Source organism: Oncorhynchus masou, chromosome 21, assembly GCF_036934945.1.
Source record: "Oncorhynchus masou masou isolate Uvic2021 chromosome 21, UVic_Omas_1.1, whole genome shotgun sequence".
In the NCBI taxonomy this organism is placed as follows: Eukaryota; Metazoa; Chordata; class Actinopteri; order Salmoniformes; family Salmonidae; genus Oncorhynchus; species Oncorhynchus masou.
The window spans coordinates 38,868,520-38,880,628 of record NC_088232.1 but is presented as its reverse complement, the minus strand read 5'-3'; the positions used below and the strand labels follow the sequence as shown (position 1 = coordinate 38,880,628).

General features: G+C 41.0%; 1 pseudogene; it reads right to left on the bottom strand.

Moving 5' to 3' along the window:
* The window catches only part of LOC135508324 (uncharacterized), a 52,717-nt pseudogene that overhangs the window by 18,532 nt on the left and 22,076 nt on the right, over positions 1-12,109 (bottom strand).

Below are 12,109 nucleotides of genomic sequence, written 5' to 3'. Positions count from 1 at the left end.
ACCCAAACCACTGCATTTGAAATATCAATGAATGCAACTGTTGGTCCTTGAATACTCAAAGGGCCTCTTTGAGTGTGCATGCGAGCTGCATGCTCCCGTTTGTTACAGAGTGGTGAAGGCTGTGTGGCAAGACGTGAATAGAAATTCAGTTTGCTCTCGTGTATGAGAGTGAAGGAGAATAAGCTGCTGTGTGTGTTTGTGAGAGATAGGGAGAGAAAGAGAGAGAGCGAGACTATTTGCACATCATTACCACACTGTGCATATACACACACACACACACACACACACACACACACACACAATACATAATATGACATTTGAAATGTCTTTATTATTTTGGAACTTTTGTAAGTCTAATGTTTACTGTTCATTTTTTATTTCACTTTTGTTTATTATATATTTCCCTTGCTTTGGCAATGTAAACATGTTTCCCATGCCAATAAATCCCTGAGAGTGAGAGCGAGAGAGCGAGAGAGAGAGAGAGAGAGAAAGAGAGACACACTCAAGCTCTTCCTGGTGCACTTGGACATGATGATCAGGATGGCGGCACCTCCCTTCTTTTTGTCAGTTCATATTTTCAAGAGCCTCTACAGCCTCTCTCTGCCTTGCGTCAGGAAATTGAATACAAATAAGATAGTTGTTTTTTTCCAAAACTGATTATATTACAAGAAATAAACTTATCCTTTGTTGGGAAGAACAGATATTTCCCACTCCATCAAATGTTAAGAGATTAATCTGTATAGACCTACACATTGATTTGGTTTGTGATACAGTTACATGTGTCTCAGTTAAATGAAAACCCTAAGCACACAAACAAAGAAAGTAACAGAGACGATTCAGGAAGGAAGATGAGATGCTCTTATCTCAAGATTTCAGCCTCTGTGGGCCTGGTGAATAGTCACTGTAATTTCATCGGCCGTTTAATTAGGCATACTCTGGTGCAAGGTCAATGAGTAGAGACTTTCAAAGACTCCCGCCTCGGTTGTGAAGAAGGTCTAATGCCTGCCTCATTCACGTGGGCCTAGGCCTCAGCAATAGTTCAGCTAATAACAAATTAAAGGCCTGTGTTTTCAGGAGAATAAGCCACAGGATGAAAGGAGACTGGGCAGAGACTGTTATTTGCGATTAGTGCACGGGTCAGAGTTTCCCTTCGGTCAAGGTCACCCTGTGTAGCAATCTGATGAATGAGAATCACTATGTTTCACACCCACAGAGACAAAGAGGCCCAAAGTGCTATCGCCTTCTTAACACCGATTGTCCATACAATGGCTGCTATCTTTGAAAGACAACTAACATACGAAAGCCCCTGATATCGTGTTGTCTGAGGTTTAACACTGTAGGTGTCGGTAAAAATGTTTTAAGATATCCTTGTAATGCATGACGTGCTTGCAGGGCTCTAAATGAACCTTTTCATTGGTGGCAGTGGTGTCCTAACATATAAAATGTAGGAGTACCAGAATTCTTTACTTTTATCGATTGAGATATGGCCTATATATCACACATACACACTACTGTTCAAAAGTTTGGGGTCACTTAGAAATGTCCTTGTTTTTGAAAGAAAAGCAAACTTTTTGTCCATTAAAATAACATCAATTTGATTAGAAATACAGTGTAGACATTGTTAATGTTGTAAATGACTATTGGAAACGGCAGATTTTTTATGGAATATCTACATAGGCGTACAGAGGCCCATTATCAGCAACCATCACTCTTGTGTTCCAATGACACGTTGTGTTAGCTAAAGGCTAACTGATCATTAGAAAACCCTTTTTCAATTATGTTAGCACAACTGAAAACTGTTGTTCTGATTAAAGAAGCAATAATACTGGCCTTCTTTAGACTAGTTGAGTATCTGGAGCATCAGCATTTGTGGGTTTGATTACAGGCTCAAAATGGCCAGAAACAAAGAACTTTGTTAAATAGTACCCGCAAAACACCAGTCTCAACATCAACAGTGAAGAGGCGGGATGCTGGTCTTCTAGGCAGAGTTCCTCTGTCTGTGTTCTTTTGCCCATCTTAATTTTTATTGGCCAGTCTGAGATATGGCTTTTCCTTTGCAACTCTGCCTATACGTCCAGCATCCCGGATTCGCCTCTCCACTGTAGACGTTGAGACGGGTGTTTTGCAAGTATGATTTAATGAAGCTGCCAGTTGAGGACTTGTGAGGCATCGGTTTCTCAAACTAGACACTCTAATGTACTTGTCCTCATGCTCAGTTGTGCACCGGGCCTCCCACTCCTCTTTCTATTCTGGTTAGAGTCAGTTTGCGCTGTTCTGTGAAGGGAGTAGTACACAGCATTGCACCAGATCTTCAGTTTCTTGGCAATTTCTCACATGGAATAGCCTTCATTGCTCAGAACAAGAATAGAGTGACGAGTTTCAGTAGATAGTTCTTTGTTTCTGGCCATTTAGAGCATGTAATCGATCTCACAAATGCTGATGCTCCAGATACTCAACTAGTCTAAAGAAGGCCAGTTTTATTTCTTCTAATCAGGACAACAGTTTTCAGCTATGCTAACATAATTGCAAAAGTGTTTCTAATGGACAATTAGCCTTTTAAAATGATAAACTTGGATTAGCTAACACAACGTGCCATTGGAACACAGGAGTGATGGTTGCTGATAATGGGCCTCTGTACACCTTTTCCTTCAAGGACATTTCTAAGTGACCCCAAACTTTTGAACGGTAGTGTATGTTGGACCAAAACTGTATGTTTTAGCTACTTCTGAAACACATGTTGTGCCATTGAAACAAATATGTAACCCTGTAAATTAATCTGTTTATTATAAAAAGCTAAAATGTTCATACAAATAGATGTTATTGAATATTAGGTTTCTACATTGTATAGAAACACTATTTTCCTATGTTTGTGACTGATGACATGCATGAGATCAGTCATTCATTCATTGCTATCCCTTTTCCTTTCTTTCTGTGCCCCCAAAATGTTCAGATATAGCCTACTAGTAAAGTTACCAGGTTGTTAGCTTGCTAGCTAAGAGGTAACATGACTGTACAACGTGTAAACAAATGACCCGCGAATAGTTTTAGAATGGCCCGCGACATGGTTTCTGAATGTAAAATAAGGACCACCAATCTGCCGTTGGAAGAAAGAAAAAGTTGCGTAGGTAATATGTTTGGGCTCGAAGCTGTTTTCACTGTTGTAATGGTACAGCCACACAGAAGAGTCTTACCGCCAAGTGTAGAGGAAAAATACATAGAGGGTGGTGGTACTTCGATTTTTTCCCATTGTTGCACAGACAGTACTTTTAAAAACTCTAAATACTTTGAGAATAAAGTTGTAACATTTTGTGAATAAAGTGGCAATATTTAGAGAATAAAGTCAACATTTTGAGAATGAAGTAAACATTTTGAAGAATAAAGTCACAGTTGAATGTCAAGACTAAAGTAGGGGATTTGGTTAAATGCATCCTTCCCTGGCTCCCTGTTGCTGTGCACGCCACTGTTGAAATGCCTGAGTTAGATGGCCTGGTAAAACTATATTTTAGAATTGGCTTCAGTAACAAGGAAATCCTTGGTCTTTTACAACATAGTAACCATATTATTGGTATTATGCCCTTGAAGAGGTTGCGCAGCCGATTGGATATTTTCAGAAGGAGGTTTCGTAGTAACACAAGACACTATACAACAGATCTACAACCAAGTCAATCGATCCTCAAGGTGTGAAGCTTGGGCACGTACGACGATGACGGAAGTACACGAACAAAGGTCCCAAGGCGATATGGCATATGGACACATATGACAAAACGAAACCATATGGAATTGCAATAAATTGCTGCATAGATGCTTCAGCCATTATGTTATGTCGGTGGAAACCGTGTTACTAAAGTCATAGGTTTTACCAGGTCATCTAAGGCCTTTTTACAGTGCACATCAACATGGAGCCAGGTAGCTATGCAATTAAACAGATTCCCTACCTTAATCTGGAAATATAATTGCGACCTAATTCTCAAAATGTTTACTTTATTCTCAATATTTTTACTTCATTCTCTAAATAAAATGTAAAGTCTTCAAAATAAAACATTTAATTTACTATTTGGATTTAATTTGTTCAGTTAAATTTACTTTATTCTCAAAATATTGCCACTTTGTCTGAATATTGCAATTTAATTTAGACTTTATCCTAAAAAATTCATTGTTTTGTAACTTTTGTAACTTTATCCTCAAAGTTTCAACTTTATCCAAAATTCATTTTAACTTTATTCTCAAAGTTTCAACTTTATCCTTGTATTTCAAGTTTTCAAAGTACTATACGTGCAAAAAACCTAAACTGGTACCAAGACTTATCCCTTTTTTTCCCTTATTACTTGGCCCTAATACTCTTCCGTACAACCATGATGTTAACGAATATGCGCTCGCTTTTGTCTTTAGGGCACTGGTGCTCCCAAATTAAAATTCCAGGTCGCAAAACAACATTTTTAGAGCATATGCAACCAAATTGGTAGCACTTTAGAGCCCTATGTGCTTGCAGTGCATGAAGACTGCTACAGTAACATGCCAGAAGTGGAAAAAAACTGGGATTCAAACCCCTGGAGTCTGTACTGTATGTAAAAGAAACTGTACTAGTGTATTGTGAGATGCATACCTTGGTGCTATAGGAGGCATTGTGCGGCAGTAGCAGTGGAGTGAACAGCTGGACGAGGCGCTAGGTGGTGAGGACATGGTGGTCCTTCAGCAGAAGGGTGTGCTTGAACCAGTGATCCCACAGAGGAGCAGCGTCAGGTGGGAGACAGGAGCTGCAGCGTGGAGGACAGGGGTGGAGACACACAGCATCGTGAGGAACACAGGCCTGTTGTCTCAATGGATATGTAACATAGTAAGATACAACATAAACATCTTTCCTTACATTGAGATAATGTACTTATACTGTCTTATCTATATACTGTAAACACTTCACAAACATAAACCATCATGTTCTTCATGTTTTTTGCTCATTCATGCAAGTATGGTGAAAAACCTTGTGGATGGAAAGAAAAACACAAGGTACACACAAATAAAAAGTGGTATAGTTGACATCTTGATATACTGAAAAGAATTGGAACTTAACTGATATTTGTGAATGGAAGTTAACCTAATGAAACAGAAGTTGGCTACATACGGAGAAAAAGTCAAGTGATCACTGTAGGGTATAAAACACATCAGGATACTTTATTTAGCAGAGCATAGCAGAGCTTGGAGCTATGGTTCAATGTGGCGCTCCTGATTATCAAAAGAAACCAAAGTCACAGATAGAGTTTAATTTGCTCATCACATTCACACACACAGTTAGGCTACTGCTGGAGGTTACACAAATTACTTTTACATTTGTGGAGGTTGGAGGCCAGTTCACAGCCATTCGATCCAATCTCAACCTGTTCTAAATGTGTTCTCACCCCCGACATCTAAACTCCACTCTAACTGTCAAGAAAAACACACAGGAACTAATCTGCTCTGTCTGAAAAGTGGAATTCCTCTTTGAATCAGTTCACTTTTCTATTCGACGGGAAGATTGGTCTATTGACCTCGGTCACTTGTAGAGCACTGATATCTCTGGTCTGAATGACTCAATTATAGCTCACAGTTATTACAGGAACAGAGAGTTCAAAATATCCCCATCTTGACTCACTCAGGCTAGTTGCAAGATTTAGAAAATATATCACTGAGGGACCCTGAAACAGCAAGAACGATTTAAACTTTTTCAACATGTGATCTTATTGCACATTTTTGCCATATTGAATAATGATTAAGTAATTATACAAATTAATATCAATCATCATTTTCTCTAGAAAAAAATATCAAGGACGCAAAGAAAGAAATCCTGTACATGGCTTCATTTCAAAAGGCCATAAGATTACTGTGCTAACCAGCATGACAATGAAGATCATTTTAACTGCCTCACCTACCACACAACTCCATTTACGAATGAAAAGAATGCATCAAATGATATATCACATTTTCAAAAACAGTGACATCAAAATGCCTTATCTGGTGCAGAGTTCACAGAAGCCACACCTCATTTTCCTGGGCTCAGTGGTCGACCAGTTAAAGCTATCTCTTCAGGTAACAGGCAACCAACCCTTTGACGTGGTCTTTAACATCCTCTGAAGCTGGTGAAGGACGACTGCTCCACATGTATCAAGGTCCTCTCCATTCATGCCTTCCCTGGCGTTACAAAGGCTGCCGAACATGTAGAGCGGAGTGAGCCATCGCCATGGAACCCGGAGCTCAGTCCAGCAGCCCAAAGGTCAGGGGTACAGAGCACAGCAGCTGTTCTCAGTAAACTCCACATTAGGGATGAGCCACACCACACACAGTAAACTCATGGCAAAGGCCATGGCAGGACTAAAACTCACAACTCACAAGCTGACAACTAGGTGACAGAAGTTCTGATCAAACTGGCAAAAAGGACATAATTGGGCAAGATGTTATTTCCTTTCTTGCTTTCGATGGCAAACACTTATTGATACATGTTTTTAGATCTTTATCGTGTACAAAATGGAACATCACAAGACAAATTGCCACTTTAGTTTCAAATGCCAAATAGCCGTTGAATTTACCTGACTCCCAAAAGCCAGAACAACCATGATTCAGCTGCAAAGTGTGGTTATTATGAAAATCCAGTGTCTTTCAAAACCCCTTAGAAACCAAGATGTGCTGCAATGACACTTAAATGAATGACACTTAATTTAAAAGTGAGAGCCCTTGGCAGCCGGATAATACATTTTCCTCTAGCTCCACAAACACTGGTTGATAATGAAAAGAATTGCAGTCAAACTTAAGACCACTATAATTTCTACCTGACCACTTTTTACATTTGCTATCACCAACTAATGAGACCCAGTACACATTTCTTTATCTTCTGTGGAATAGTTGTTCGATGCTCTCCAGTAGAAGGAAGAACACCAGGATGGACAGCCTAAAATAACATACAGGTCAAATGAACACAGAGAGACAAAAATGGCTGATGGATTTCAATGATTTTTCAACTTGGTACTCAAGGAATGTCCTAATGTGTGTGTGTAAGAGATCAAGGTACTATGGTAGCATTTGAATTGATTGACATGTTAACCAATGTCAGAGATGGGCTCAACCATTCAATTCGATGTCAATTTATGCAGAGTGCCAGGCAGGAAAATAAAGTGCCTCAGCACTGGAAACATTAACATGTCAACTAATAAACAGAAGTTCATAACTGACATAAAAGTCACACCATTTCAATATAACAAGGTGGCTGCCTCAAAATCTACTTTATGGCCTGGAAAAAACACATGGACTCATAAAACTATTGTAAAAAAATACCAGTTTCAACCAAATTCGGACAGCTAACATAGCCCAACCTCCGAGTGCCAACAAGAAATTACCCAAAGATTATTTATTTTGGTGGGAGATTTGCACTTTAATCTGTCCATGTGAGGTTATGAGAAAAGGGTGCCTAATGCATGTGGATTTTGGGAATCCATTTCTTTCGTGAGCATTAAGCTCTGGGTGTCCCTCATTGAATTCCCCAAAAACCCCAGCAGAAATCCTGAGCCACCCAACATAAAAGGGGCAAAAATAATTTATGACAATCTATAATGGGCTCTGGGGTTAGAGGTCAGCAAACAATTGCTCCTTCCTTTTTGCAGGTTGTTTCCTGGTAACATCCTGATTAAGCTGGCAGCTTGAATTATATCCATGACATTCTGTAGTGCACCATCCATCGGCACTAAGTCCTCTTCAATGCAACTGAAGTAGCTTGGGCAAAAGCTCTGCCGCCCCCCCTCATAGTTATCATCTTTCTCTCCACGTTATTTGTCAGTGCTCTTCAAAAAAAAGGACCTTTTTACAAAAGAAAAGAGAATTTGTTGTGTGCACCAAAGCTCTCCGTATTGATGTGAGAGCTTCATCGCGAGGTCTCAAACTACACGTTTGGTGTGGCTGTCTGTGTCTTAGAGAGTCTTGACATCATCAGGAGTGCATTGTTAGTAGGGATGAAAGGGTCAGACTCTTGGGAGCAATATTACACTGACACTGCATACAGTGGATATTTCACCATGATTTCCCGCATGTAATGGTCTCACATGAGTGATTGGTGTCTTTCAGGCTATTTCTTTTCACACACAAAGAAAATGGAAAATACTACGAGTTGTATCAATGGTTTTGACCTGGTGGAGCAAATAACACTAAAATAAATATAACTATTAACTGTTGTAAGTAAGAACACACAATAACTGTGACCTGACACCACAAGAACAGTTTCTACTGTGCCGCTGGGAGAATTTAAAATATTGATTGGGGACTTTCTTACTGAGGAATGTAATTGTTCAAATAAAAGCGTATTTGTCACGAGCGCCAAAAACAACAGGTGTAGACTTTACAGTGAAATGCTTACTTACAGGCTCTAACCAACAGTGCAAAAAAGGTATTTGGTGAACAATAGGTAAGTAAAGACAGGCTATATACAATAGTGAGGCTACATACATCTGTATGTAAATTCATTAAGGAAACAAATTCCACAAAAACACCGCTTAGTCAGGCTGATTGAGGTAGTATGTACATGTAGATATGGTTAAAGTGACTATGCATATATGATGAACAGAGAGTAACATTAGCATAAAAGAGGTGTTGGCGGGTGGTGGGACACAATGCAGATAGCCAGTTTAGCCAATGTGCGGGAGCACTGGTTGGTCGGCCCAATGGAGGTAGTATGTACATGAATGTATAGTTAATGTGACTATGCATATATGATAAACAGAGAGTAGCAGCAGTGTAAAAAGAGGGGCTGGGAGGGGGCACACAATGCAAATAGTCCGGGTAGCCATTTGATTACCTGTTCAGGAGTCTTGGGGGTAAAAACTGTTGAGAAGCCTTTTTGTCCTAGACTTGTCACTCCGGTACAGCTTGCTATGCGGTAGTAGAGAGAACAGTCTATAGCTGGGGTGGCTGGGGTCTTTGACAATTTAGGGCCTTCCTCTGACACCGCCTGGTGTAGAGGTCCTGGATGGCAGGCAGCTTAGCCCCAGTGATGTACTGGGCCGTACGCACTACCCTCTGTTGTGCCTTGCTGAGCAATTGCCGTACCGGGCAGTGATGCAACCAGTCAGGATGCTCTCGATGTTGCAGCTGTAGAACCTTTGAGGATCTCAGGACCCATGCCAAATATGTTTATAGTTTCCTGAGGGGGAATAGGCTTTTGTCGTGCCCTCTTCACAGCTGTCTTGGTGTGTTTGGACCATTCTAATTTGTTGTTGATGTGGACACCAAGGAACTTGAAGCTCTCAACCTGCTCCACTACAGCCCCATCGATGAGAATGGGGACGTGCTTGGTCCTCCTTTTCCTGTAGTCCACAATCATCTCCTTAGTCTTGGTTACATTGAGGGATAGGTTGTTATTCTGGCACCACCCGGCCAGGTCTCTGACCTCTTCCCTAAAGGCTGTCTGTGATCAGGCCTACCACAGTTGTGTCATCTGCAAACTTAATGATGGTGTTGGAGTCGTGCTTGGCCATGCAGTCGTGGGTGAACAAGGAGTACAGGAGGGAACTGAGCCCGCACCCCTGGGGAGCTCCAAAATGGCGGCGGAAAAAATGGCAGCAGTTTTACGGGCGCCCAACCAATTGTGCTATTATGTGGGTTTTTTCGCGTTATTTGTAACTTATTTTGTACATAATATTTCTGCAACTGTATCTTATGGCAAAAAAAAGAGCTTTTGGATATCAGGACAGCGATCACTCACTTCGGATAAGACAAAGATTGTTTCTACAACAAGGAGGACGCACAAGGCATTCTCCAAACACCCCACAGGGCCAACATCACCGTTATTTGCAAGAGGAAGCAACGCAGGTACCGAGGACAAAGAGCCGGATGCCTGGTCAGGACCCGAAGAAGGCCAATGTGAAAGCTGCAGTTAACATCAATACTACTCGCCAACGTGCAATCATTGTACAATAAATTAGACGAGGTACGATCACGAATATCCTACCAATGGGACATCAAAAACTGTAATATCCTATGTTTCACGGAATCGGGGCTGAATGACGACATGGATATTCAGCTAGAGGGATATACGCTGCACCGGCAAGATAGAATAGCACAAGACGAGGGGGGGGGGGGGGTCTGTGCACATTTGTAAACAACAGCTGGTGCACGAAATCTAAGGAAGTCTCAAAATTTGGCTCGCCTGAAGTAGGCCACACTACTTGTCGAGAGAGTTTTCAGCTATACTTTCGTGGCTGTTAATCTTACCACCACATACAGATGTTGGCACTAAGACCGCACTCAGTCAACTGTATAAGGAAATAAGAAAACAGGAAACCACTCCCCCAGAGGCGGTGCTCCTAGTGGCCAGAGACTTTAATGCAGAGAAACTTAAATCAGTTCTACCAAATTTCCATCAACATGTTAATGTGCAACCAGAGGAAAAAAATCAAATCTAGATCACCTGTACTCCACACACAGAGAAACGTACAAAGCTCTCCCTCGCCCTCCATTTGGTAAATCCGACCACAACTCTATCCTCCCGATTCCTGCTTACAAGCTAAAATTAAAGCAGGAAGCACCAGTGACTCGGTCTATAAAAAAGATGCTAAACTACAGGACTGTTTTGCTAGCACAGACTGGAACGTGTTCCGGGATTCTTCCGATGGCATTGAGGAGTACACCACATCAGTCACTGGCTTTATCAATGAGTGCATTGAGGACGTCGTCCCCACAGTGACTGTACGTACATACCCCAACCAGAAGCCATGGATTACAGAATATTTGTGTTGTGCTGTATTTGACTGGTTTTGTATTTGAAATTGCATAAGATGGGATACTTTGTGAAAATAGACCCTGGGCTCAATGGGGACTCCCTGCCTGCTTAAATAAAGGTTAATATACAGTACCAGTCAAAAGTTTGGACACACCTACTCAAAAGGTTTTTCTTTATTTGTACTATTTTCTACATTGTAGAATAATAGTGGAAACATCAGAACTATGAAAGAACAAATATGTAGTAACCAAAAAAGTGTTATACAAATCAAAATACATTTTATATTCTTCAAAGTAGACAACATTTGCCGAATCTTGGCATTCTATCAACCAGCTTCACCTGGAATGCTTTTCCAACTGTCTTGAAGTTCCCATATATTCTGAGCACTTGTTGGCTGCTTTTCGGTCCAACTTCACTCTGCGGTCCAACTAATCCCAAACCCTCTCCATTGGGTTAAGATCGGGTGATTGTGGAGGCCAGGTCATCTGATGCAGCACTCCATCACTCTCCTTCTTCCTTTCCTGTGGCGGTCCTTATGAGAGCCAGTTTCATCATAGCGATTGATGGTTTATGAGACTGCATTTGAAGAAACATTCAAAGTTCTTGAAATTTTCCTGGACTGACCTTCATGTTAACCTCTTGAAACACTAGGGGCGCTATATCATTTTTGGATAAAAAGACATGCCCGTTTTAAGCGCAATATCTTGTCACAAAAAGATGCTCGACTATGCATATAATTGGTAGCTTTGGAAAGAAAACACTCTGACGTTTCCAGAACTGCAAAGATATTTTCTGTGCGTGCCCTAGAACGTGAGCTACAGGCAAAACCAAGATGAAACGGCATCCAGGAAATGAGCAGGATTTTTGAGGCTCCGTTTTCCATTGTCTCCTTATATGGCTGTGAATGCGAGAGGAATGAGTCTGCCCTTTCTGTCGTTTCCCCAAGGTGTCTGCAGCATTGTGACGTATTTGTAGGCATATCATTGGAAGATTGACCATAAGAGACCACATTTACCAGGTGTCCGCCCGGTGTCCTGCGCCGAAATTGGTGCGCAAACCTCAGCTGCAAGTATTTTTCCATGGAATTCAGAGAAGAAAGCAGGCTTCCACGAACGATATATCAATGAAGAGATATGTGAAAAAACACCTTGAGGATTGATTCCAAACAACGTTTGCCATGTTTCGCCGATATTATGGAGTTAATTCGGAAAAAGTTTGACGTTGTTGGTGACTGAATTTTCGGTTCGTTTCGGTAGCCAAATGTGATGTACAAAACGGAGCGATTTCTCCTACACAAAGATGCTTTCAGGAAAAACTGAACATTTGCTATGTAACTGAGAGTCTCCTCATTGAAAACATCCGAAGCTCTTCAAAGGTAAA